We start from the raw sequence: 26,041 nt of genomic DNA on the forward strand, positions 1-26,041 counted from the left end.
TCGCCAGCATCTGTCATTTCCTGACTTGTTAATTTTAGCCATTCTGACTTGTGTGAGGTGATATCTCATTGTGGTTTTGATTTGTATTTCCCTGATGCCGAGTGATGTGGAGAACTTTTTCATGTGTCTGTTGACTATCTGGACGTCTTCTTTGCAGAAATGTCTGTTCATGTCCTCTGCCCATTTCTTGATTGGATTGTTTGTTCTTTGGGTGTTGAATTTGCTAAGTTCCTTATAGATTTTGGATACTAGCCCTTTATCTGATGTGTTGTTTGCAAATATCTTCTCCCATTCTGTCAGTTGTCTTTTGGTTTTGTTAACTGTTTCCTTTGCTGTGCAAAAGCTTTTGATCTTGATGAAATCCCAATAGTTCATTTTTGCCCTTGCTTCCCTCGCCTTTGCCAATGTTCCTAGGAAGATGTTGCTGCGGCTGAGGTCGAAGAGGTTGCTGCCTGCATTCTCCTCAAGGATTTTGATGGATTCCTTTCTCACATTGAGGTCCTTCATCCAATTTGAGTCTATTTTCGTGTGTGGTGTAAGGAAGTGGTCCAATTTCATTTTTCTGCATGTGGCTGTCCAATTTTCCCAGCACCATTTATTGAAGAGGCTGTCTTTTTTCCTTTGGACATTCTTTCCTGCTTTGTCGAAGATTAGTTGACCGTAGAGTGGAGGGTCTATTTCTGGACTCTCTATTCTGTTCCATTGATCTATGTGTCTGTTTTTGTGCCAGTACCATGCTGTCTTGATGATGACAGCTTTGTAATAGAGCTTGAAGTCTGGAATTGTGATGCCACCCACTTTGGCTTTCTTTTTCAATATTCGTTTGGCTATTCAAGGTCTTTTCTGCTTCCATATAAACTTTAGGATTATTTGTTCCATTTCTTTGCAAAAAATGGATGGTATTTTGATAGGGATTACATTAAATGTTTAGACTGCTTTAGGTAGCATAGACATTTTCACAATATTTATTCTTCCAATCCAGGAGCATGGGACATTTTTCCATTTTTTTGTGTCTTCCTCAATTTCTTTCATGAGTACTTTATAGTTTTCTGCATATAGATTCTTAGCCTCTTTGGTTAGGTTTATTCCTAGGTATCTTATAGTTTTGGGTGCAATTGTAAATGGGATGGACTCCTTAATTTCTCTTTCTTCTGTCTTGTTGTTGGTGTACAGAAATGCAACTGATTTCTGTGCATTGATTTTATATCCTGACACTTTACCGAATTCCTGGACAAGTTCTAGCAGTTTTGGAGTGGAGTCTTTCGGGTTTTCCACATATAGTATCATACCATCTGTGAAGAGTGATAGTTTGACTTCTTCTTTGCTGATTTGGATGCCTTTAATTTCTTTTTGTTTTCTGATTGCTGAAGCTAGGACTTCTAGTACTATGTTGAATAGCAGTGGTGATAATGGACATCCCTGCCATGTTCCTGACCTTAACGGAAAGGCTTTCGGTTTTTCTCCATTGAGAATGATATTTGCGGTGGGTTTTTCATAGATGGCTTTGATAATATTGAAGTATGTGCCCTCTATCCTTACACTTTGAAGAGTTTTGATCAGGAAGGGATGCTGTACTTTGTCAAATGCTTTTCAGCATCTATTGAGAGTATCATATGGTTCTTGCTCTTTCTTTATTAATGTGTTCTATCACATTGATTGATTTGCGGATGTTGAACCGAACCCTGCAGCCCTGGAATAAATCCCACTTGGTCATGGTGAATAATCCTTACAATGTACTGTTGAATCCTATTGGCTAGTATTTTGATGAGAATTTTTGCATCTGTGTTCATCAAGGATATTGGTCTGTAGTTCTCTTTTTTGGTGGGATCCTTGTCTGGTTTTGGGATCAAGGTGATGCTGGCCTCATAAAATGAGTTTGGAAGTTTTCCTTCCATTTCTACTTTTTGGAACAGTTTCAGGAGAATAGGAATTAGTTCTTCTTTAAATGTTTGGTAGAATTCCCCTGGGAAGCCGTCTGGCCCTGGGCTTTTGTTTGTTTGGAGATTTTTGATAACTGTTTCAATCTCCTTACTGGTTATGGGCCTATTCGGGTTCTCTGTTTCTTCCTGGTTCAGTTGTGTTAGTTTCTATGTCTCTAGGAATGCATCCATTTCTTCCAGATTGTCAAATTTGTTGGCGTAGAGTTGCTCGTAGTATGTTCTTATAATTGTCTATATTTCTTTGGTGTTAGTTGTGATCTCTCCTCTTTCATTCATGATTTGATTTATTTGGGTCCTTTCTCTTTTCTTTTTGATAAGTCTGGCCCGGGGTTTATCAATCTTATTGATTCTTTCAAAGAACCAGCTCCTAGTTTCATTGATTTTTTCTATTGTTTTTTTTGGTTTCTATTTCATTGATTTCTGCTCTGATCTTTATGATTTCTCTTCTCCTGCTGGGTTTAGGGTTTCTTTCTTGTTCTTTCTCCAGCTCCTTTACGTGTAGGGTTAGGTTGTGTAGTTGAGACCTTTTTTGTTTCTTGAGAAAGGCTTGTACCGCTATATATTTTCCTCTCAGGACTGCCTTTGCTGTGTCCCACAGATTTTGAACCGTTGTGTTTTCATTATCATTTGTTTCCATGAATTTTTTCAATTCTTCTTTAATTTCCTGGTTGACCCATTCATTCTTTAGAAGGATGCTGTTTAGTCTCCATGTATTTGGGTTCTCTCCAGCTTTCCTCTTGTGATTGAGTTCTAGCTTCAGAGCATTATGGTCTGAAAATATGCAGGGAATGATCCCAATCTTTTGATACCGGTTGAGACCTGATTTGTGACCCAGGATGTGATCTATTCTGGAGAAGGTTCCATGTGCACTAGAGAAGAATGTGTATTCTGTTGCTTTGGGATGAAATGTTCTGAATATATCTGTGATGTCCATCTGGTCCAGTGTGTCATTTAAGGCCTTTATTTCCTTGTTGATCTTTTGCTTGGATGATCTGTCCATTTCAGTGACGGGAGTGTTAAAGTCCCCTACTGTTATTGTATTATTATTGATGTGTTTCTTTGATTTTGTTATTAATTGGTTGATATAGTTGGCTGCTCCCATGTTAGGGGCATAGATATTTAAAATTGTTAGATCTTCTTGTTGGACAGACACTTTGAGTAGGATATGGTGTCCTTCCTCATCTCTTAGTATAGTCTAATTGATCTGATATAAGGATTGCCACCCCAGCTTTCTTCTGATGCCCATTAGCATGGTAAATTGTTTTCCACCCCCTCACTTTAAATCTGGAGGTGTCTTCGCATCTAAAATGAGTTTCTTGTAAGCAACATATTGATGGGTTTTGTTTTTTTATCCATTCTGATACCCTGTGTCTTTTGATTGGGGCATTTAGCCCATTAACATTCAGGGTAACTATTGAGAGATATGAATTTAGTGCCATTATTAGCCTGTAAGGTGACTGTTACTGTATATTTTCTCTGTACCTTTCTGATCTACTACTTTTAGGCTCTCTCTTTGCTTAGAGGACCCCTCTCAATATTTCCTGTAGAACTGGTTTGGTGTTTGCAAATTCTTTCAGTCTTTGTTTGTCCTGGAAGCTTTTTATCTCTCCTTCTATTTTCAATGATAGCCTAGCTGGATAGAGTATTCTTGGCTGCATGTTTTTCTCCTTTAGTGCTCTGAATATATCATGCCAGCTCTTTCTGGCCTGCCAGGTCTCTGTGGATAAGTCTGCTGCCAATCTAATATTTTTACCATTGTATGTTACAGACTTCTTTTCCCAGGCTGCTTTCAGGATTTTCTCTTTGTCACTAAGACTTGTAAATTTTACTATTAGGTGACGGGGTGTGGACCTATTCTTGTTGACTTTGAGGGGGGTTCTCTGCATCTCCTGGATTTTGATGCTTGTTCCCTTTGCCATATTAGATAAATTCTCTCCAATAATTCTCTCCAATAGACCTTCTGCTCCCCTCTCTCTTTCTTCTTCTTCTGGAATCCCAATTATTCTAATGTTGTTTTGTGTTATGGTATCACTTATCTCTCGAATTCTCCCCTCGTGGTCCAATAGCTGTTTGTCCCTCTTTTGCTCGGCTTCTTTATTCTCTGTCATTTGGTCTTCTATATCACTAATTCTTTCTTCTGCCTCATTGATCTTAGCAGTGAGAGCCTCCATTTTTGATTGCACCTCATTAATAGCTTTTTGGATTTCAACTTTGTTAGATTTTAGTACTTCATTTTCTCCAGAAAGGGCTTTTATATCTCCAGAGAGGGTTTCTCTAATATCTTCCCTGCCTTTTTCAAGCCCGGCTAGAACGTTCAGAATCATCAATCTGGACTCTTGATCTGACATATTAACAATGTCTGTGTTGATTAGGTCCCTAGCCTTCGGTACTGCCTCTTGTTCTTTTGATTGTGGTGATTTTTTCCACCTTGTCATTTTGTACAGATAAGAGGATATGAAGGATCAAATAAAGTACTAAAAGGGTGGCAAAGACGCCCAAAAAATGCGCTGTAACCAAATCAGAAGAGACCCCAAATTGTGGGGGGGGAGAAAGGGGATAAAAAGAAGTTCAGGAAAAAAAAAGAAAAAAATTTTAAAAATAGGGAGGAGTCAAGATGGCGGAGAAGTAGCAGGCTGAGACTACATCAGGTAGCACGAGATCAGCTTGATAGCTTATCTAAATATTGCAAACACCTACAAATCCAATGGGAGATCGAAGAGAAGAAGAACAGCAATTCTAGAAACAGAAGATCAACCACTTTCTGAAAGGTAGGACTGGCAGAGAAGTGATAAGGTATCAGTTACCTGTATGAAAAACAATGAAACTTGACTTATAGTTCATATCAAATACAAGAACCAGTCCCAGGGAATTTCAAATCTAAATGAGAGAAGTATAGCAGTAAGATAGGGGAATATTTTCACAAATTTTTGTCAGAAAAAAAGTTCAACAGATAGCACTAGAAGTTCTAGCTTCAGCAATCAGACAACAAAAAGAAATTAAAGGCATCCAAATCAGCAAAGAAGAAGTCAAACGATCACTCTTCACAGATGATATGATACTATATGTGGAAAACCCAAAAGACTCCACTCCAAAACTGCTAGAACTTGTCCAGGCATTCAGTAAAGTGTCAGGATATAAAATCAATGCACAGAAATCAGTTGCATTTCTGTACACCAACAACAAGACAGAAGAAAGAGAAATTAAGGAGTCCATCCCATTTGCAATTGCACCCAAAACTATAAGATACCTAGGAATAAACCTAACCAAAGAGGCTAAGAATCTATACGCAGAAAATTATAAAGTACTCATGAAAGAAATTGAGGAAGACACAAAGAAATGGAAAAATGTCCCATGCTCCTGGATTGGAAGAATAAATATTGTGAAAATGTCTATGCTACCTAAAGCAATCTACATATTTAATGCAATCCCTATCAAAATACCATCCATTTTTTGCAAAGAAATGGAACAAATAATCCTCAAATTTATATGGAACCAGAAAAGACCTCGAATAGCCAAAGGAATATTGAAAAAGAAAGCCAAAGTGGGTGGCATCACAATTCCAGACTTCAAGCTCTATTACAAAGCTGTCATCATCAAGACAGCATGGTACTGGCACAAAAACAGACACATAGATCAAAGGAACAGAATAGAGAGTCCAGAAATAGACCCTCCACTCTACGGTCAACTAATCTTCGACAAAGCAGGAAAGAATGTCCAAAGGAAAAAAGACAGCCTCTTCAATAAATGGTGCTGGGAAAATTGGACAGCCACATGCAGAAAAATGAAATTGGACCACTTCCTTACACCACACACGAAAATAGACTCAAAATGGATGAAGGACCTCAATGTGAGAAAGGAATCCATCAAAATCCTTGAGGAGAATGCAGGCAGCAACCTCTTCGACCTCAGCCGCAGCAACATCTTCCTAGGAACATTGGCAAAGGCGAGGGAAGCAAGGGCAAAAATGAACTATTGGGATTTCATCAAGATCAAAAGCTTTTGCACAGCAAAGGAAACAGTTAACAAAACCAAAAGACAACTGACAGAATGGGAGAAGATATTTGCAAACGACACATCAGATAAAGGGCTAGTATCCAAAATCTATAAGGAACTTAGCAAACTCAACAGCCAAAGAACAAACAATCCAATCAAGAAATGGGCAGCAGACATGAACAGACATTTCTGCAAAGAAGACATCCAGATGGCCAACAGACACATGAAAAAGTGCTCCACATCACTCGGCATCAGGGAAATACAAATCAAAACCACAATGAGATACCACCTCACACCAGTCAGAATGGCTAAAATTAACAAGTCAGGAAATGACAGATGCTGGCGAGGATGCGGAGAAAGGGGAACCCTCCTCCACTGTTGGTGGGAATGCAAGCTGGTGCAACCACTCTGGAAGACAGCATGAAGGTTCCTCAAAATGTTGAAAATAGAAGTACCCTATGACCCAGCAATTGCACTACTGGGTATTTAACCTAAAGATACAAACATAGTGATCTGAAGGGGCACGTGTACCCGAATGTTTATAGCAGCAATGTCTACAATAGCCAAACTATGGAAAGAACCTAGATGTCCATCAACAGATGAATGGATAAAGAAGATGTGGTATATATACGCAATGGAATACTATGCAGCCATCAAAAGAAATGAAATCTTGCCATTTACGACGACGTGGATGGAACTAGAGCGTATCATGCTTAGTGAAATAAGTCAATCGGAGAAAGACAACTATCATATGATCTCCCTGATATGAGGACATGGAGAAGCAACATGGGGGGTTAGGGGGATAGGAGAAGAATAAGTGAAACAAGATGGGATTGGGAGGGAGACAAACCATAAATGACTCTTAATCTCACAAAACAAACTGGGGGTTGCTGGGGGGAGATGGGGTTGGGAGAGGGGGAGGGGGTTATGGACATTGGGGAAGGTATGTGCTATCGTGAGTGCTGTGAAGTGTGTAAACCTGGCGATTCACAGACCTGTACCCCTGGGGATAAAAATACATTATATGTTTATAAAAAAAAAATTGGAAGGGGAGGCGAACCATAAGAGACTATGGACTCTGAAAAACAACCTGAGGGTATTGAAGGGTCAGGGGTGGGAGTTTGGGGGAACCAGGTGGTGGGTGATAGGGAGGGCATGTTTTGCATAGAGCACTGGGTGTTAAAATTGAAAAAAAAAATTGAATTAACCGCAAGACTAAAGAATCATGGGGAGAAAGCCATGAATTCTGTGCTTTGCTTTCTCCTCCTCTGGAATTCCACTGCTGTCTTAGGTATTGAACCTGCTTTCCTTGATAGATGAATTTCGTCCTGGCTTGATATTTTGTTGATTTTCTGGGGGAGGTGCCTGCTGTAGTGACTCTCAAGTGTCTTTGCCCAAGGCGGAATTGCACCGCCCTTACCGGAGGCCGGACTAAGTAATCCACCGGAGGTCGCTTTTGGGAGCTTCTGTTCTCTGAAGACTTTCTGTAGAGTTCCGGAGGATGGTAATGAAAATGGTGGCCACCTAGTCTCCAGCCTGGAGGAGCCGAGAGTCCGGGACCCCACTCCTCAGTGCACCCCCAGAGGACAGCACCCAATCACTCCCGTATCCCCAGCCTCCAGCCGGGCTCCGAGCTCACCCAGCCCGCGACCAGTTCAAGGTAACCCCGAGCTGAGAGTTCAGTCCTCGGCTCTGTCTCTGCAGCCGGCGTCTCCATTCTAACACTTGCGAGCTCTACGACACTCTGACACCCCTGATCTTTCTGTGACCCTGCGGGACCTGGGGCCACACTGACCCCGCTTGGACTTCACCCCGGTTCAGCCTCTGGAGCAATGTCCCTCAGTGGAACAGACTTTTAAAAGTCCTGATTTTGTGCTCCATTGCTCCACCACATGCTGGGAGCTGGCCCCTCCCCCGCGGTCTATCCTCCCGTCGTTTTAGATTCACTTCTCCGCCAGTCCTACCTTTCAGAAAGTGGTTGATTTTCTGTTTCTAGAATTGCTGTTCTTCTTCTCTTCGATCTCCCGTTGGATTTGTAGGTGTTTGCAATGTTTAGATAAGCTATCGAGCTGATCTCCTGCTACCTGATGTAGTCTCAGCCTGCTACTTCTCCGCCATCTTGACTCCTCCCCTAGCATTTACTTCTTTTTGCCAATTTTACTACATGTCAGTTTACTTGGTGCTATTTCAAGCCTTTCTTTGAATAAGAACAGACTTTTCTATTTTGACATTAATTCAAGAAGCTTTATTTACCACAAGCAGTTACTTTTAATGATTTTTACTAAACATTATTTTTGTTTAAAGAATAGTAAACTTAAAATTCAAGATGTTTAAGTCTTAGAAACTTGCTTTACCATCAAATTCATTTCACTTATTTTCACTCAGTTTATTGAGGTAAAATTTATATACAGTAAAATTCACTAATTTTATTGTATAATTTGATAAATTTGGGAAAAATATATCCATGTGTACATCTTCCCTTCTACCACATCGTAGTCCATTTCCTCCCACCAACCCCAGTCCTAGAAAATTCAGATTTGCTTTCAGTCACTAAGACTTTGCCTTTCTAGTAACATCTTATGCAAGTCCATATTTACCTTCTTTAATTTAGCATAATGCCTGAAATCTACCCATGTGTTATGTATCAGTAGTTTGTTTCTTTTTATTAGAGTAGTATTCCATTATATAGATATTTCACATTTTGTTTACCTATTCATATGTTGGTGAACATGATAGATTTAGCTATTATGGATATTCATATACAAATATATGGACACATGTTTTCATTTTTCCTGGGTAAATACCTAAGAGAATCTGGCAAGGGATTTCTGGATTTTATGTAAGTGTATGTGTAACTTTATAAATGGGGGTTGCACTTGATATTTTCCTTTCCAAGAAGTTTATTTAATAATGTGTCAATATTGGTTTATTAGTTGTGACAAATGTATCACAATAATGTGAAATATAGACAATATGGAAAACTGGATATAGAGTATATGGGGACTTTGTACTGTCTTCACAGACTTTCTATTACCATAGAACTCTTTCTAAATTGAGTTTATTATAGCAGAAGACATTTTGATCTTTGTGTTCCTAACCCAAATGAAGATGTTTCCTTTATTCATGTTGAAGAATATCTTATTTATTAGGAAGTAATTTACACAGTCATTAAATGTTAACTGTATCCTCAGAACACATATAAACTCTTCAAAACTCTCTTTTGAGGAATATTAAAATACTAAAGGAAATGTATTAAGTTATTATTTGATAGTTATATGCCCACAATTATCTACAGAGCAACTCAAAGAGGTGTGTTGCAAAGTAAAAATCTAAATTAGCAACTTTTGATTAGAGCAAACAGCCCTTACAGAATTTCTTTTTATTTATCCTCTGAAGTGGCAGAAATTTTAATCATTATTTTAAATATTCCAGACTGTTTTGAAGCAGCAAATGAATGGAAGATACAGATTGAGGGGATGACAAGAAAGATCACGTAAGACTGCACAGTAATGCAGGAAGAAAATTATTTATTGCCATTAACACGCACAATATGGCTGGAAAACAAATGAAAAGATGATCCACTTAGGGGGGAATGTAAGAACAAAGGGCTAATGGAGCCATGACAATAAACCATTTTACTTTTACAGGGGTATCTAAAAGAGAGAACTAATGGGAATAGAGATTTAGAGAACCATCTGGTCTGTCCATTTGGTTTTGGTGGTGAGATATAAATTTTTGCTACTCCCAGCAGATCCATTGGAACCCACCTGCTGCCCTCTGTTAGAATCTGATTTTGTTTAGCTGAAGTTGAGACTTATGCTGTATATTTCAAGGGCCATGAAACCAGAAGATGTGCCAATAACATTAAGTGAAATTCATAACCTTTCCCAAAATGATCCCACTGACCTGTTTTACCTTTTCTTGTCCTTAATTAATATCCTTTGATTTTAATCAGCCAACTGAAAAAACCAAATTAACTATTTCCTTTTGCATGATCTGACACATGAAATTAATATCTGGTAGTGGCAATTTTTTTACACTTTTAATTACATGCCTTGCCAAGGGCAGAATTTATTATGTTTTCAATGAAAACTAATGTTTTCATAATATGTTCTTCTTACAGTCAGTATAAGTATTCAGAATTTCATGATACATTGTTGTCTAAACTGAAACTTCCAGAATGGAATTTTAGTTATCTTAGAGTTTAAAAGGGAAGGGTAAAACATTACACTGGTCACATTTTGTTTTAGAATGAGCCAAATGGGGGATGCTTGGGTGGCTCAGTTGTTAAGCATCTGCCTTTGGCTCAGATCATGATCCTGGGGTCCTGGGATCGAGCCCCACATTGGGCTCCCTGCTTGGCAGGAGGCCTGCTTCTCCTTCACCCCTCCCCCTGCTTGTGTTCCCTTTCTCACTGTGTCACTCAGTGTCAAATAAATAAATTAATTCTTTAAAAAAAAAAAGAATGAGCCAAATGGTATCATAAAAGCATAAATGAGATGTAATATAACTTTTCATGGAATGTTATGTACTCTATGATTTTCTTTGCTTTGTTCTTTTTCTCTTTAATTTAAAAAATAATTCAATTAAGAACACAAATAAAGAGTATAATGCAAATTTTCTGCTGCATATTTAAAACAGCTTTATTGAGGTATAATTGACATACATATTTAACGTGTACAATTCATTGAGTTTGGGTGTAAGTATAAACCAATGACACTATCATTATAAGCAAGATAATGAATGTATCCATTTCTCTCAAAAATTTCTTTGTGTCTGAATGTAATCCTTGTCACCTGTTATCCCCTTATTTTGAGGAAAACAATTTTCTGTTTTCTGTCACCATGGATTACTTTACATTACTGTTATTTTGTATAAATGAAATCACAATGCATGTACTATATTTTTCTATCTTTTTTCACTCAGCATAATTATTTTGAGGATTATCCATGTTGTTACTTATATCAACAGTTAATTCTTTCTTATTGCTGGAAAGTATCCTGGTGTTTGGATACCACAATTGTTTATCCCCTTACTTGCTGATGTAGAGTTGGATTGTTACTTGATTTTTGTTATTACAATAACAATAACTTGATATTTGTTATTACAAATAAAACTTCTATGAGCATTTATGTCCACAACTTTAAAATACCAAGTTAAGAGAATGGAAAGACAAGAAACAGATTGGGAGAAAATATTTGCAAATTACATTATCTGTTCAAGTTTTTTAGCAAGAACTTGATGAAAGATACTATAAAGATAGCAAATAAACTTAGGAAAAGATACTCAACATTATTAATCATGAGCAAACTAAAACCATAATTAGGTACTACTGCACACCTATTAGAATGGCTGACATTCCAAGTCTTATCAAAGATACAGAGAAACTGGAACCTCATATGGTGCTCATGGGCATGTAAAATGGTACAACCACTTTGGAAAACAATTTGACAGTTTCTTTAGAAAAATATGAGGACATGGAGATGCAACATGGAGGGTTAGGGGGATAGGAGAAGAATAAATGAAACAAGATGGGATTGGGAGGGAGACAAACCATAAATGACTCTTAATCTCACAAAACAAACTGGGGGTTGCTGGGGGGAGGTGGGGTGGGGAGAGGGGGAGGGGGTTATGGACATTGGGGAAGGTATGTGCTATCATGAGTGCTGTGAAGTATGTAAACCTGGCGATTCACAGACCTGTACCCTTGGGGATAAAAATACATTATATGTTTATAAAAAAATAAAAATTGGAAGGGGAGGCAAACCATAAGAGACTATGGACTCTGAAAAACAACCTGAGGGTTTTGAAGGGTCAGGGGTGGGAGGTTGGGGGAACCAGGTGGTGGGTAATAGGGAGGGCACGTATTGCATGGAGCACTGGGTGTTGTGCAAAAACAATGAATACTGTTACGCTGAAAAAAATAAATTCATTTTAAAAAAAGAATATATTTATATATATTTATTTATATATAATTTATATATATATATAATTCCTATATATTTTCATACATAATTCATACATTCCTCATATTTACCCAAGAGAAATGAAAGTATGTGCCCTTTCTGCTGAGGTTATTCACTCTGATTTATTTGTTCTTCTGATCACTATTCAGTCTGATTCATACCTATCCATGCTTATCAGTTTACCTTTAGTTGTATACCTATCATGTTAAGTTGCTGTATACTTTATAATATTAGCTGAACATTTCTTTTTACATTTCAATAAGTCCCCTACCCAAATTATGACATGGTTAATTCCTACTCACTAATTTACACATAGTGTAAATATTTTGATATATTTATTTCAATTAATATCTAACCTTAACCCTGAAAATGGAGTTTTACCATTTTCTGCTAACTCATGTGTACATTTTTGAAAGTTGTTGGTACAAAGAAATCCTCTATTTGAGGAAGGTAGTTAAGTTGGGTTATGGACATTGGGGAAGGTATGTGCTCTGGTGAGTGCTGTGAAGTGTGTAAACCTGGTGATTCACAGACCTGTACTACTGGTGCTAATAATGTATTATATGTTAATAAAAAATAAAAAAAAATTTTAAAGATTAAAAAAAAAGAGACCACTTGAAAACCTGAAAAAACAGATGTCTTTAATCTTATCAAGTTATACTATTCCAGTCTATACTAAGGCATGGATACTTTATGCCTTAGAGATAGCAAAGAAGAAACATTAGTAAATTTGAAAATTAAGTTATAAAACTTAGTATATTTGAAAATTAGTGTATTTGAAAATTTCTACAGAAATTTTATCAATTCCATTTTCAACCCTCCATTTTTTATCTGTAAAGTGGAAGTGATAATATTGCAAGAGATGTAAACTCCCACGAGGGGTCATTTACAAAAATAAGTTTGTGATAAAATTGACCAAGATAACTTTTTTGTGGATGGGAATGAGACATCTAAATTCTTGTAGACTTATACAAGCTTCAAACACATTATCACTTAGGCACAAATGGCAAGAAGCCCTAACAACTCTAAGGATGGTCATGTAAATACTAAAGTTTAGACTCTCCGACAGATGTGTAAAAGAATCATAGAATATGAATTTGTTACTTTGCAAGTCTCTGTCTTCCATTTAATTATTAGCTCTTACACAACTACTATCACAGATCTATGTGTGTGGGGTTTTTTGTTTGTTTGTTTGTTTTCTTGCAAATCTAACATATTTTGAGTCCATTTATATCTTTTTTTTTTAAGATTTTATGTATTTATTTGACAGAGAGAGATCACAAGTAGATAGAGAGGCAGGCAGAGAGAGAGAGGGAAGCAGGCTCCCTGCTGAGCAGAGAGCCTGATGCGGGACTTGATCCCAGGACCCCGAGATCATGACCTGAGCCGAAGGCAGCGGCTTAACCCACTGAGCCACCCAGGTGCCCACCATTTGTATCTTTAAATCTACAGATTTGTGTTCCAAATTTTTATAACTTTGCTAAGAGAATCACTGTGAGATATACAAATATAGATAAACATTTTAATTCCATTTTACTGGTTTGTATCGATCTCATGCTAATATGTAAATATTTTGAATGGCATAAAATAAACTGGTGTTATCATTAAAAGAAACATTCAGTTTCATTTTCAATTGTCTCATTTTGGCACTTATGGCTCCATATTCCCAGAATATTTCTATGCTCTGAAATTATTGTATCACATCATGAGTAGGGATCATATTTTCTAAGATTGATTTCTGATTCTAAGATGGAATGTTGCTATAATGTCCAGATATTTAATGTTTTTGACAGACACACTATGCCTATGAAGTGGAATAAAATTTCTCAGAAATATTTTTAGTAATGCTTAGCTAATGTTTTTAAAATACTCCAGTGATTTGAAGAGGGTGACAGTTACCTAGAAGATGTTTTAGATCCAAATGTGGCTGGAAAAAATTCCATTATTATTACTAGTGTTAATGTTACACAGATTAAATTATAACTATTGATGGCCAATATTTTCTAAAAGCTGAAATTCTAAGGAATATTCATGTTTATTTTAATATTATATGTTTTGTTTGATGTGTAAATATATTAATATTACAATTTTCTTGAAATGGATGGCAGTAAAATACATCCATAGAATTCCACAAGACATTAGAATTCATTACAGAAATTACAAGCCACTGAGTTAGTGTAAGACAAATTTTTTTAAGACAAATATTTTTAAAAAATATTTTTCTATCTATAGTCAAGGACTACATTCAATCTTTCATTCCTTTCTTGTTAAAGAGTTGTAACAGAGCAATTGATTTCACTTTATTATATTTCCTTTTGCCTGATTATATTGTATTCCAACCTCGTAGTTTTTAGGGATTCTTAAGGCAGTACCCATGATACCCTTTCTCTACGTCATATACCATGATTATAGAACTATCATTTTCTCTGTAGTTTTCTGAGAAGATAGGTAACCTAACCAGGCACAAACACTTTATAGTGACTAGATAACCCAAAGAATTCAAATCCACACTACAAGCCAATTGAGAAAATCCCACAGTTAACTGGTGTCAGCTACTAAGGTGAAATCAAGACATCTCTAAGGAGGAACCACTACTGCTGACACCCCCACTTCATAGCAAACACAAATAATTTATTTTTAAAAGATTTCATTTATTTTACAGACAGAGAAATCGCATAAGCAAGGGATGGGGGCAGCAGAGAGAGAAGCATATTCCCACTGAGTGGGCATCCCAGAACCCTGGGATCATGACCTGAGTGGAAGGCAGATGCTTAACTGACAAAGCTACCCAGGCATGCTACAAATAACACTTAAAGGGACACCTAGAAGCAGTCTTTTTCATAGCATTCTGATCTTTATATATCTAAAACTGAAAACCAAACTGTGGATACTGGAAATATATTACATGAACACAGAAAGGCAGTGTCCAGAATTTAGCTCAAACACTTACTTATTAATTGGGTGATCTCAGAAAAGTTTCTTAATTCTCTGAGCCTCATTCATCTATATAATATGTATTGATACCAGTAGCACAGGTTTTTATGGAGCTTAAAAGAGCTGAAGCATCTATAAAGCAAGTCAGATAATAAAGAACATCACTCTTTAAAATATATTTTAAAATACTATGATTTCTACTTTTTAGGAGTTTTTCTAGATAAGCACACACTTTGTTTTCTTAAGATTTTATTTATTTATTTGACAGAGAGAGACACAGCAAGAGAGGGAACACAAGCAAGGAGACTAAGAGAGGGAAAGCAGGCTTCCCACCCAGCAGGAAGGCAGATGCAGGGCTTGATCCCAGGACTCTGGGATCATGACCTGAGACAAAGGCAAATGCTTAAGGGCTGAACCACCCCAGGCACACCAAGCATACACTTTTCATTTGGAAATACATTATGATAACTTTCTTTTGCTAAGGTATATTATAGATATAGATATATAGATATAGATATTATATATCTAGCTCTATAGATATACAGATACATATAATGTGATCCTGTATGAGTGATACTGTTTATTCAATAAGTATTTATTGAGTGCCTACTACATATGCCAGGCACCACACTAAGGGAAACATTTGATATGTGTTTCAACTATAAAACTTGAAATTACCTTAAAATTCCAATGACAATTAAAAGAACAAGCAGCCCTGATGGCTAATGATGATGAACATTTTTCTATGTGTCTGTTAGCCATTTGTATGTATTCATTGGAGAAGTGTCTGTTAATGTCTTCTGCCCATTTTTGGATGTGATTATCTGTCTTTTTGGGTGTTGAGTTTGAGGAGTTCTTTACAGATCTTGGATATCAGCCCTTTTTCTGTAGTGTCATTTGTGAATATCTTTTCCCATTCCGTGGGTTACCTCTTTGTTTTGTTGACTGTTTCCTTTGCTGTGCAGAAGCTTTTGATCTTGATGAAGTCCCAAAAGTTCATTTTCACTTTCGTTTCCTTTGCCTTTGGAGACATATCTTGAAAGAGGTTGCTGTGGCTGATGTTGAAGAGGCTATTGCCTATGTTCTCCTCTAGGATTTTGATAGATTCCTGCTTCACGTTGAGGTCTTTTATCTATTTCTAGTTTATCTTTGTGTATGGTGTAAGAGAATGGTCAAGTTTCATTCTTCTACATATAGCTGTCCAATGTTCCCAACACCATTTATTGAAGAGACTGCCTTTTTTCTACTGTATATTTTTTCCTCCTTTGTCGAAAATTATTTGACCATAGAGTTGAGAGTCCATATCTGGGCTCTCTACTCTGTTCCACTGGTCTATGTGCCTGTTTTTATGCCAGTACCATGCTGTCTTGGTGATCCCAGCTTTGTAGTAAAGCTTGAAATCAGACAATATGATGCCCCCAGTTTTACCCCCCCCAACATTTCCTTAGCAATTCAGGGTCTCTTCTGGTTCCATACAAATTTTGGGATTGTTTGTTAGAGCATTTTGAAAAATGCTGGTGGAATTTTGATCAGGATGGCATTGAAAGTATAAATTGCTCTGGGCAATACAGACATTTAACAATGTTTATTCTTCTGATCATGAGCATGGAATGCTTTTCCATCTTTTTGTTTCTTCTTCAATTTCTTTCATGAGTGTTCTGTAGTTCCTTGAGTATAAATCCTTTACCTCTTTGGTTAGGTTTATTCCCAGGTATCTTTATGGTTCAAGGTACTATAGTAAATGGAACCAATTCTCCAATTTCCTTTTCTGTATTTTCATTGTTAGTGTATAAGAAAGAAACTGATTTCTGTACATTGTTTTTTGTATCCTGCCACATTACTGAATTGCTCTATGAGTTCTAGTAGTTGGGGTGGAGTCTTCTTGGTTTTCCATATAAAGGATATTGTCATCTGCAAAGAGAGAGAATTTGACTTCTTCTTTGCCAATCTGAATACCTTTTATTTCTTTTTGTTGTTTGATTGCTGTTGCTAGGGCTTCTAGTTCTATGTTGAACAAGAGTGGTGAGAGTGGATATCCTTATCATGTTCTTTATCTCAAAGGGAAGGCTTTGAGCTTTTCCCCATTGAGGATGATATTCACTGTGGGTTTTTCATAGATATCTTTTATGAAATTGAGGAATGTACCCTCTATCCCTATACTTTGAAGGGTTTTAATCAGGAAAGGATGCTGTATCTTGTCAAATGCTCTTTCTGCATCAATTAAGAGGATCATGTGGTTCTTCTCTCTTCTTTTATTGATTTGTTCTATCACATTGATTGATTTGTGAATGTTGAACCACTCTTGCATCCCATGGATAAATCCCACCTGGTCGTGGCAGATAATCTTTTTTATGTACTGTTGGATTCTATTAGCTAGGTTCTTGTTGACAATCTTAGCATCCATATTCATCAGGGATATTGGTCTGAAATTCTCCTTTTTGGTGAGGTCTTTGCCTAGTTTGGGCATCAGGGTGATGCTGACTTCATAAAAAGTGTCTGGAAGTTTTCCTTCTGTTTCTATTTTTTGAAACACCTTCAGAAGAATAGGTATTCTTTATTCTTTGAATATTTGGTAGGATTCTCCAGGAAATCTGTCAGGTCCTGGGCTCTTGTTTTTTAGGAGGTTTTTGATCACTGCTTCAGGGAGACTCAAATCAAAACCACATTGAGATACCACCTCCCACCAGTTAAAATGGCCAAAATTAACAAAGAAGTAAGCAATAAGTGTTGGAGAGGATGTGGAGAAAGGAGAACCCTCTTACACTCTTGGTGGGAATGCAAGTTGGTGAAGCCACTTTGGAAAACAGTGGGGAGATTCCTTAAGAAATTAAATATAGAGCGACACTATGACCCTGCAATTACACTACTGGGTATTTACCCCAAATATACAGATGTAGTGAAAAGAAAGGCCATCTCTACCCCAATGTTATTAGCAGTAATAACCACATTTGCCAAATGTGGAAAGAGCCAAGATGCCCTTCAACAGATGAAGGGATAAAGAAGATATGATCCATATATACAATGGAGTATTATGCCTCCATCAGGAAGGATGAATACCCAACTTTTGTATCAACATGCATGAAACTGGAGGAGATTATGCTAAGTGAAATAAGTCAAGCAGAGAGAGTCAATTATCATATGGTTTCACTTACTTGTGGAGCATAAGGAATAACATGGAGGATATTGGGACATGAAGAGGAGAAGTGAGTTGGAGAAAATCAGAGGGGGAGACAAACCATGAGAGACTGTGGACTCTGAGAAACAAACTGAGGGTTTTGGAGGGGAGGGGGATAAGAAGTTGGGTGAGCCTGGTCCTGGGTATTATGGAGAGCTCGTATTGCATGGAGCACTGGATGTGGTGCATAAATAATGAATTTTAGAACACTGAAAAAAAAAAACAGCCCAAAAGTAATCTGTGAGAAAGTACAGTTTCTTTGCACTTTTAAGAGGATGGAAAGTCATTCCCTTCTAACTGGAGAGACATTGACAGCGGTTCACTCTCAGAGGTGATGCAAAGAACCCCATCTCTAAAGGAAGCTACATGGAATTTTGATGCCCAGGACAGAGGTTTACAAGCCTGGGCATCCAATATGGAATCCAGAAGGCCAAGTGTTTTTCTTTTCTTTTTTCTTTTCTTTTCTTTTATTTCTCTTCTCTTCTCTTCTTTCTTTCTCTCCTTTCTTTTCTTTACTTTTCATTTTTTTTTTGTGCTAAAGGGGAAAAGATAAAGACTCATAAGACATGATACAATGTCAAGTGAAAAATACAATGTCAAGTGAAAAAGACCAGAGCACAGGAGTATCTCTGCATTGGTTACAACAATGTTTACATATGGACAAACTGGAAAAGAGGTGGGAAAATGAAAGTAGTTGATATGTCAGCATGAGCACACTGTGAATAAATTTTTCTCCTACTTGATGTCTTGTATTGTTGCCATAATGTTGCTTAGGCAATTAGTAAGGTCAAGAGAAAGCATGAATAAAGACAAAGAAGTAAAGAAATATTGTGAAACTGCCATGGGCAAGTGAGAAAATACTGAATTGAAATAAAAAGTAGTTTATTTAGAACATTATCCTGAAATACCATTAACATGTGGAAACTCAATCTGTAGGTCAAAACACCATTAATAAATTAAACAGACATCCATCCTTCACTGCTCACCTCTGTTCCCCCACTGTAGAACTTTGTCTCTCCACCATGAGATCCTTTTCCCTCTTCTGCCACCAGACTTCTGCAACACCTCTAGGGCCACAACTCCCTATGGGATAAGGACTTTGGCAAAATCATTGGTGCAATGTTAGGGCTAATGAAACAGAGTTCTATTAGTTCAACAGGTATGGACCAGCCTAGGTCTATCTCTCATTTGTAACTTTATTTTACAGAAAATTCTACTTGGTGGGTAAATTTTCCTATGAACTCCAGACTTTAACTTTCAAAGGAACTTTAAAAACAAAAATCTATTCTTGCCTGTGCCTTGTGATATCATATAATGCATGTATTCAAACGCTTTACTCAAAAGTCTTATAATAGTAGTCAATTAATAAATAAATCAGCTTCCTAGTCATGCTTATAAAATCCTAAAGAACTACTACATTAGCATTTTAAATTGAGTTCTTTCCTTTCTAAACTTATGAAATGGTTGGCATCATAAGCCATCATATACAGATAATATCTGTACATCTGAGAGAGATGGGAAAAACATGGCCCAGGTGTTTTTAACCAGAATGGCCAGTTCTGCTGGAACAGGACTACCCTCTATTCTTATAAACACAAAAATGATAGGTGTGGTGTATATATGCTACATTATACATAAAGAACTACACAGAGAAATTAATCTAGATTGTCACCTAAGTCTTAGTATTGCAAGGTCCTTTAAATGAAGTTTCAGCCAACGAAAAAAATTTGGAAATCTGTAATTTATCTATTTATTCCTTTTTCCTTTTTATAGCTTTTGATACCCCAGGCAGTTATGAAAAGAACTTAGTATATAATGTGGTAGCAGCTGCCTTTTACCTAAGAACAGTGTCCTTAGAGAAATATGAGGAAAATATTCACCTAGTACTTTTACCAATGATGTTTCTCCACCAGGACAGTCATCAGTCCACTCTGGAAACTTCTGCCAACTGATTTTGTCAACATTTTTATTCTTAGAACATTATTATGCATTCCTTTATGCATGGCTATGTAATTGTTTCCCAAATGTTCTATTTCTGTGTATTTAATCTGTCAAATTAGATTGTTGTTTCTAGGGAGTGAGCATGACTTCTGAGTTTTGCATAACCCCTCTGAAATGGTTCTTAAATACATCCTTGAATAGTTTAATTGCTTAATGTAAAAGATAGGAAAATATTAATATTGTTTAGAAAATTTTACTACTGGGGCACCTGGGTGGCTCAGCCGTTAAGCATCTGCCTTCTGCTGGGGTCCTGATCCCAGGACCAGCCCTGGGATGGAGCCCTGCATCAGGCTTCCTGCTCAGGGGGAAGCCTGCTTCTCCCTCTCCCACTCCTCTTCCTTATGTTCACTCTCTTGCTGTCTCTCTCTCTGTGTCAAGCAAATAAATAATTTTTAAAAGAAAATTTTACTACTAAGAATAACATATTTCTTTGCAAAGAAACCAAGTGGCCTAGGGGCGCCTGGGTGGCTCAGTGGTTTAAGCCGCTGCTTTCGGCTCAGGTCATGATCTCGGGGTCCTGGGATCGAGTCCTGCATCGGGCTCTCTGCTTGGCGGGGAGCCTGCTTCCCTCTCACTCTCTCTGCCTGCCTCTCTGCCTATTGTGGTCTCTCTCTGTCAAATAAATAAATAAAACCTTAAAAAAAAAAAAAAGAAACCAAGTGGCCTAAATTTGAATAGTTGTCCCTGATGAAGTGGAATAGGTATCTCTTAAGAACACTTGTGCGGGGGCACCTGGTCAGCTCAGTCAGTTAAGTGTCTGCCTTGGGCTCAGGTCATGATGCCAGGGTCCTGGGATGAGCCCTACATTGGGCTCTCTGCTCAGCAAGAGCCTGCTTCTCCCTCTCCCTCCTGCTACTCCTGTATGTACTCACTCTCTTTCTCTGTGTCATATAAATAAATAAAATCTTAAATTAAAAAAAAGAACATGTGTGTCATCGCGTCTGCTCTGCATTATTTTATGTATGCCACAGGCACAAGTGGGCACAGGAATGGTGAGGCACATACAGTCCCTCTCCAGGCCTGAGGCCCTCATTCCCCAGATGCTGGGAGCATTGCCAGCTGAAAGTACACACCTGAGGTGGTCTCCACAAGTAACCATAGACCATGAACAACTGCCTAGCTGAAGGCTGTTATCTCTCCCTTTCAGTAGCCCTTCTTACCTCCTTCCCCAAATGAGGAAAGTTATGAAGGGCCATGTCTGCTCCCATGAGCTCAGTGGGCTCAGGAAAGGCCCCTCTCGTACCAGCATCACAGTTCAGTTCTCTCTCTGCCCATGCCTGCCTCCCGCACTTCCTTCCAGAAGGTTCCTAAGGCACTGTTGAATGACACTCTGCACACAGACCTCTGTCTCCGTGTCTGATGCCAAAGACTCAAAATGTGCCAGTCTTGTTTTATGATCCAAGAGAAAAGAAATATGGGAAAGGAAAACAATGTGTCCACAAGCAAACTCTGCCTCCAAAATATCTGTATCTGATATTCTGTGTTCCTGTAAGTGAAAAAAAAAATAGCAGCTAGAATGGTTCAATCCTTTATTTCTCCTGTGGTTGCTCAGTTTGGGCCCTCCCTCGTCACATATTAAAACTATGTGAATTCATTAAACACAACTGTAGAAACTCCTTACCCATAATGTGTGTGCCAAAGAAAATGTACTGTTATCCCTCAAGCGGAGCTAATGGGTATCTACTGAGACATTTAAAAGCACTATTACATGATGAAAAAGAAAAACAAATCCATAATAAAAAGAAATTGGTAATACTTCCTTTTGTCCTTTGTGAAGCATAACCTAGAATTTGGGATGAAAATATAGTTATATATACTTATTTTTCTGGTTAATTTCTCAAACTCCAAATTACCCTTATTAGCAGGAAGCCCAGTGTCTCAATTTTGAAGCTGGGAAGGGTTTCAAAGAGAAGTTGAGCTATAACATTTTATTTATTTAACAAGAGTCTGAATCAAGTAGGATAAAATACTAATATGCACTAATTCTGAGCAGATGCATATATGTATTTGTATTACTTTTGGTACATTTCTTGTATCTATGCAAATCTGCATAAAAGATAGATGACTAACCTTATAGTCAGGAGAATCAATACAATCTTGATTCACTGGGAACCCAATAACATGTGAAAGAGATAATTTTATTTATATTAAAATGATTTATATGAGAATAAGTTCAGCCTGAATTCCTCTTAGGAGCTTCCTGAGTAGTAGTTGCCCAGCTGGGGGTATTGCCATTGTATCATCACTTTGCCAAGGACAGTGGCCATGTCCTGTCTCTCTGACCTTGTAACTGAGACATAATCTGTTCTGTGTTTGCCCATCAACCCAGGTATCTCTTATACATCTGAACCATGACTTCATGCAGGACTCACTTCCAGTCATGAGGGTCAGTTCTAAATTTCATATACATTGGCCCTCCTTACCCCCTCCTTCTTTCCTTCCTCTTTATCTTACTTTTCAATAAGCCTCTATTTTCATGTCAGGGTCAACGTTTTCCCTGTTTTTATACACTCAAATTTCAAAGAGCTCCAATCAGCACATTTAGAAGTGTGCAAATGCTCTAGTAAAAGAAAAAGAAATGTGAACAAGTCTTTCTTTATAAAGAGTTACCACTGGGATGCCTGGGTGGTTAAGCATCCAACTCTTGATTTTGGCTTGGCTCATAATCTCAGGGTCATGGAATTGAAACCTGTGTTGGGCTCGTGCTCAGCATAGAGTCTGCTTGAAATTTCTCTCTCCCTCTACCCCTCTTCTAGCTCACACACTCTCTTTTTCTTTCTCTCTCAAATAAATAAAATAATAAAATCTTTAAAATGACAAATAAATAAAAAATGTCTAAAGTATATATTGGAAAGTTTTCTAGCGGGGCGCCTGGGTGGCTCAGTAGGTTAAAGCCTCTGCCTTCGGCTCAGGTCATGATCCCAGAGTCCTGGGATCGAGCCCTACATCAGGCTCTCTGCTCAGCAGGGAGCGTGCTTCCCTCCCTCTCTCTCTGCCTTCCTCTCTGCCTACTTGTGATCTTTGTCTGTCAAATAAATAAATAAATAAAATCTTTAAAAAAAAAAAAAGTTTTCTAGCCATCCAAAATAATGAAATTAAAATGAATACTTAAAGTTGTCTAGGAAATTTGGTAACGGGGCCGTTCTTCTCATTCAAGCCTAAACATGTCACTTGCATGTTTAGTTTATTTCCATAGTTTCTATTTCCATAACCATGGTCTCTAAATGGGGGTGCATGCACCTCGGAGGGAAAAATAATCCTTTGGAGTATAAGAAGAAAATATTAGAATATTTATATTCATTATGCTTTATTTTTGATATTTAAAAAGAAATCTGTTACATTTTATTGATACATGATATGTAGCTAGGCCCTGGTGCCCTCCTTCAGTTCCACTGGTCATATATGGTCACAGAAAGAATTCAGAGGCAGGCGTTGGGTTGCTACAGTGCTGATCGAAGACGACACCCTACTTCTTTCATTTACTTTCAGTGTATTGCAATGAAGTATAGTTTATACCTGTCAGCAAATGAATTTGTCATTTTTATTACTTAATCTTTACTAAATCTCAAAATTTGGCAAGGTGCTTAAAAAAATTTCTCCAGAAAATCATTGATTGAAGCACAAAAGAGCAATTAAAAGTTATAGAGCTGAAATACCTTCTTCTTCCCTTAACACAAGTTTTCTCCCAGCCACGTCACAAGGAAAACAGAAGGATGGCGTAGTAGGATTTGGAAAGATAGTAGGCAATTTTCAAATTATCAAGATCATTTAAAGTATTTATTTCCATCTGCCGTCATTATAGATGAGGCTCCCAGCAATACTGTACTTTGAGATGGAAGCTAATGGTGGTGTAAAGCCATCCTGATTACCAAACCCCTTAAAGCTACATTTTATTTAATCTTTAGTACATGCCCTTAAAATTTTTATTTTTATTTGTATTTAGTAATGTAGACTCAATAGCTATTTATTAGTTCTTTCTGTGCCAGATACATTGTGGAAACTTGAGAGACAGCTGTAAATAAAACTCATGTTTTTAAAACTATCCTACGGAATTCACACACAGTTACATATATAAATGAAAATTACATATATTGGAGGACTGCCTGTTTTATCATTTAACAAATTTCGTGTCATTGGAAAAGTTTTTATACCGCTGGTATTCAAAGGAATGACTTCCATGGCATGCAAGAACTTTTTTCCATATGTGAACTTAATTCTTGCCATTTACAGTCTCAGATTTCATTCCCCTATAATTGTGACATATTTGCACTTCTTCAAACATTTCATAATACTATGTTTTCCTCAGTGCTTTGTGTCTCTCTTCCCTCTGACTAGAGTACTTTGTCTATCCCTTCTTCTCCTTACCTTTTGTTTCTCACATCTCTTTTCTTATCTCTCAACACCCACCTCTGTCTCTATCCTTTGTGTGACCACATGTGTTGTTCCAGAATGAATCAATTCTTTTACTATGCCCTCCTCCATCACTGTGCCTATATCAGAGCAAAGATCACACTGTTCTCACCCTCTTTATGTGTTGGCGATCTCCTTGAGGAGATTTCCTTTACCTCTCAGCCTAGTCCCATACCTGACATGAAGTATGCCCAATAAGCATGTTAAGGATATTATATTAAACTAACCTCCAAATGGTTTTTAGATAACTGAAGTTTCACTTCCTTTGTTTATTTCATGAAAGAAATTTAACGAAGGGACTTGACTTGGTGGTTTTCCAAGAGAATAGATGTCTGGTCAACTTGAAGTTAATAGAAGTTTCTACATCACTTGCTATCTTGATCTGACAATATCTAAATGCATTTACCTGGTTCTTGCATGGCACTGGCTATTCCACAAACAAAATGGTTTAAATTTGTGTGGTAGACTAATAATGTTAATATTATACAGAACAAGATTGTTAGAAGTTGCATGTCATTTTTTTCACTTCTAAGAAGCAAGTTGAACTAGAGAAGCAATGTACTCCCTTCTTTTATTGAAAAGTCACTTTTGAAAATGATGACCACAGAATACATGCTGTGCCACTGTGAATACTGAAGACGGACGTCGCATCGCAGGAACCCAAGTTGTGTAGTCTTCAAAATGCAAATAAATTTCAATGACCCAGGCTTCCATTTGACATTTTGGTGAACTGTTTCTTGCCTCTGGCTAAATTGTCCCTCGTATGGCCTTTGCTGCTGCAGACCATCTTGCACTGCTTGCCAAGATGGATTTGAAAAGACTCCAGTGATCTCTGCAGCAAGAAAGAAAACATTATGGTGATCCATTAAGAACTGAAGGATGAAATTCTCCTGGTAATTTTAGTCACCCAGTTCTGAGAGAGAGAAAGAGAGAGAGAGAGAAGACTAGGAAAGAATATTAATGAGCTTCAGCTGCAGCCCTGACTCCAATAAAAAGTATGCAGAAAGCAACAGGAAATACCCAACAGAAAATATTTCAGGGCACGACTTCTTTTGTTCTCATTACTTTGACAATAAATCTTAATATTTTCCAGAAATTTGGATGAATATGATAAGCAACTATGTTTATAGTAATGTGATTACATTTGTTAAATTAGAAACAGCAAGAAGGTCATGTAGTCTCTGCGATTTTGGGAAACAATGAACAACCAAAAGGCTGGTATCTATAGAAATTCCAGACTACTGTTAACCCCATTAGTTCTTCTTATACTTGAACTAAGGAAAAGATTGCATGTTCTGTGAAATCATCTTACTTGAGCTACCTTAGTTAATTATTGGGCTATGTTCTATTGCCTCCTTAAAATCCTTGAAAATGCTACGTTTGTTATACATTTTATTCACATCTACATATAAATCTTCTACTTGTCACTTCAGTGTTCGGTAGGTTGGCTTCATCGGAGATAGGTCATTGGAGTCATTTATCATCTGGTTTCTTCACTATATGATAAAACTTTCTAGGAGTTACCTCCTTAAAGTGATCTTTTATTGTGGTCGGAGTACAGAGTACCAAATGATTTTTTTTAACATGTGAAAACAAATGTTAAAGCCAATATTATAAGTAAT

The sequence above is a fragment of the Meles meles genome, chromosome 5 (assembly GCF_922984935.1).
Source record: "Meles meles chromosome 5, mMelMel3.1 paternal haplotype, whole genome shotgun sequence".
In the NCBI taxonomy this organism is placed as follows: domain Eukaryota; kingdom Metazoa; phylum Chordata; class Mammalia; order Carnivora; family Mustelidae; genus Meles; species Meles meles.